The sequence below is a fragment of the Rhyacophila brunnea genome, unplaced genomic scaffold (genome assembly GCF_057557595.1).
Source record: "Rhyacophila brunnea isolate RB1 unplaced genomic scaffold, BYU_Rbru_1.0 scaffold_2, whole genome shotgun sequence".
In the NCBI taxonomy this organism is placed as follows: domain Eukaryota; kingdom Metazoa; phylum Arthropoda; class Insecta; order Trichoptera; family Rhyacophilidae; genus Rhyacophila; species Rhyacophila brunnea.
Window position 1 is genome coordinate 31,920,303 of NW_028232859.1, and position 3,786 is coordinate 31,924,088.

Genomic DNA, 3,786 nt, shown 5'->3' on the forward strand with positions numbered 1-3,786 from the left:
TGTTCAATTGTCAGATTAATTAAGATGATACGACCATTATTATCATACAAAATCATATTAGGATAATGATTTAAGTAAACACTTATTAGTAATATCAAACATTCTTATCGATCACCCCAGCTTCGAGTTTAGTCACTTTAAATTTAGTTATACCTACAACTATGTTGACAACGCCTACATTCAATACAAATCACTATGCAAGACATTAATGCAAAATATAATGAGAAATTCTCCAAAATATTGTCATTGTCTGTTTATTTAGTTATTTTTTCTTTATTTCGATAAAAAAAATCCTTCAGTACCTACCTATTTAAACATGTTCTCACTTTCTCGTCAGTCATTTTTTGTGTAATAAAATTTGATAAGCATAGGTACTTTGGATGATTTTTATTAGAATAATCGGCACTATTCTTTTTTTAAATACACAATTATTATATTGTCGCAGGAATTTTCACATAGTTGTCAAATGGCTCGCCAAGCATTTTGAATACAGTCATACCAGACGGCCAAATGGGTTCATTCTCATTAAAATAATTTACTGTAGCCCGCGTGAATGCAGTCATATGCATAGATGCATATAAATTTACGTAGAACGGACGTAACTACATTTAGATGGCAGATCATTTCCAGCAATTACTTCTGTAGACTCCTTCATTACTGGACTTCAGTACCTATAGATTATAAGAATATACTACAAATGCCGCCACGACATTTAAATAAATCCAGTGTTTATTATTGAGGACATTTCTTTATTTAAAGGTGTCGTCATTGATTTGCAAACATTAGGCGATTTCTTGAATTTATAAACTGTGTTTATGCACAGTATGCTTTGGAGGTAGGTAAAATATTATGTTTATTTATCATAAAATGTATTATATAAAAACCCGGTATTGTAAAAAGGGTACAGATTGTATTACCAAGGTCGAGTTAGTGTTGAAACCGATGACTCCAAAAATAAAATATACTTTTAACCAGAAGTTGCAGATTATTAATTTCATTTGCCAACAATCATAAAAAATGATTTCAATAATGTGAGAGATTTTTAGGTAATTTTAGTAGGTACCTATCACAAGTATTTAGAAACATCAAAAGACTGATATTACAGCTTGAATATTTTATTTATTGCATGCATTTTTGTAATTTGAATAATACAATACAAGTTTACAGTCATATTTGACTTGATTTTCAATTTCTGGAATTATGTATTCTTCCCCGCTCAACTCCCCATTATGGGCCTTTACGCCTCGGGCCCCTTCATCCCCCGCCCCTGTCACCGAATCCTCGGCCTATTGCCAGAACCTCTATCCACCCTTCGGTATGCATGCGAAAAGACGACGCGTAAATATTTAGGTTCCATAAGTGGATCGACGGTACACATGTATCTTTTACATTTCTAACTGAAAATCATGAGGAATCTATTAGTGAAGGTTTCAGATACCGGTTTACTTGCAAATTGGAAGAGAATGCATTGTCGTCGCATTATCACTTGTGTACCGAATTTAAAATCTCTGGATATACAGAATGCAAGCAAAAATTGACCGTTAAACGTGATATTAAAAACTTGGCACAACACACATAAAACTTGTTGATTTCTTTTTCATTTCTATTTCCATTATATAATCCAATTTTTTTTCACAATGTGTTATATATAAAACTAATACAGGATTCTGTGTGACAACCTTCAATATAGTAGGTATTATGTATCTACCTAGATACATATACTTTCGTTATCTAGAATCTGACAATAATTATATAGCTAATATTAGGTTTGTATCGGGAGCACATAATAATAATATTATGGAGATTAATACTAACGCTAAGTTTTGCGACAAAGACGTTTGCTTCCTTGTCTATGATAAACTACCATACTGTAATGAACTTATATTATAAATGATGGCAGCGTACTTTGAAACAAGTAATTTGCATAGCGGATGGATACATCAGTATGATTAAATTAACGTCCATTAATAAACATATAGCCATTTTTAGCATAATGAACATACACAAGTCTTAAAATACTGTGATGTAATGTAATAAAAACAAGATTTTAATATAAATGTTATCATTACTATCGGTTGTCCTTTTCAATATGGCCCTTGGCCTTCTCCATTACAAACATCTTTATTAACATTTGACTATCACAAGAAATATCGAAATTTAAAGACATTTTCGTTCACCAGGGTTTCCAAGTTTCATTTATTCATTCCAAACATTATTGATTAATACCTACGATGATTAAAATGTTTTCAATTAGGTAATAAAAATTTAAATATGCTATTTATATGTACGTAATTTGCTAATTGACATAAAATTTTGAATTATAATTTAACAATGTTTACAAATCGTGCAAGTATAATAATATCCGCTCGATCCTAGAATTGTGTGTAACTAATTATGATTTAACAAGTCTATCTATAATTAAGTAGGCATTACAACCATCAATAAAAAGAATAAAAGATTTATTAGAACAGTTTAAATGGTAGCATTTTAATTCTTGTTATAGGCAACGTGGTACTGATATTAGGTATGTTATATAGTGTTCAAATATATAAACATATGTCATATAGGCAGAACCAATATTTGGATTCGTATTGATAGAATGGGTCGCTTGCTTTAATGCTATATGACGTCGTAATTATTGGTTTAATCGCATATGTAAATAATAAATGAAAGTAAACACGTTTCGAACAAATCACGTGACAAATTTAAGCCTGGCTAATCCAAAAATAGTTAGGTTGGTTTCAATTTGATATGAAAGAGAAAAAGATTTGAAAAAAATATTATCACTTATCTCATTATAATTGCTATTTTTTGAGACCAAAGATAGGTATATGTATCATTGTTTCTCTTGGAATCAGTTATATAAATTTTTATATATGTTTTCATCGTTTTAATGTGAATTTATTAGTTATGTATTTATTTGTCGAAAATTATTTGACTCATCAAAATGTCAATAATATGGGAAATAATTGACAGGTATTCATGAGTGGATTATGTGGTAGTCGTCATAATATATGTACATGTAATGGTATGTTATTATTAATGTGTATATTATTAACTTGTGTTTATCATTTAATTTAAAGTTTACTCATATATTTTCCAGGATTGAACGCAGAGCTCTACTATGTGAGAGAAGGGGTGATCAACACATACGCGATGAATTTTCTCGTGCCAGTTCCCGCACACATCTCAGATTTAGAATTTTCCTGGCAAAGCTTGACCAAACAACCGGTAAGTTATTTTCGGCATTCACTTCCAAGTTTCCGTGGTGTAGTGGTTATCACATCCGCCTAACACGCGGAAGGCCCCCGGTTCGATCCCGGGCGGAAACATTTTTTTTTAAAGTTTTTTTTTAGTTTCTATTAATTTAATTATAATATTAGTAGAATTAAAAAGGTTTATAACAAAAGCAGTTAAGTTTTATACGCATATTTCTTTTATTTTGTTAACTGTCAATTCATGGTGGAACTGCATTGTATTGTTGTTTTTATTAAATAAAAACAACAATTTATACGCATACTTTCTTTTGATTCTTGTTTAATATTATTATGTACCTAACATACTACTTACTGGTGAATTTATTAAATCAAGGTACCTACTTCTTGTTTTATGTACGTATCTACGTGGCCTTTTTATTTGTATTCTATGTTTATTTTATGATAAGTCATATGATTACGAATAACAAACATGCTTTTATTAGATTTTTAGTGTGAGGGTTGGCCTTGTAACTTGGACTAAGAGACTCAATATTGTGGTTGATTTTATATATCGCAATTTTTGAGTTTT

At 30.2% G+C, this 3,786-nt stretch overlaps 1 non-coding gene across 1 annotated transcript; it reads left to right on the forward strand.

Moving 5' to 3' along the window:
- Positions 1–3,259: 3,259 nt before the first annotated feature.
- On the forward strand, positions 3,260–3,332 carry TRNAV-AAC (transfer RNA valine (anticodon AAC)). Its single transcript has one exon. It is a non-coding gene; the product is annotated as a tRNA-Val (tRNA).
- Positions 3,333–3,786: the final 454 nt, after the last annotated feature.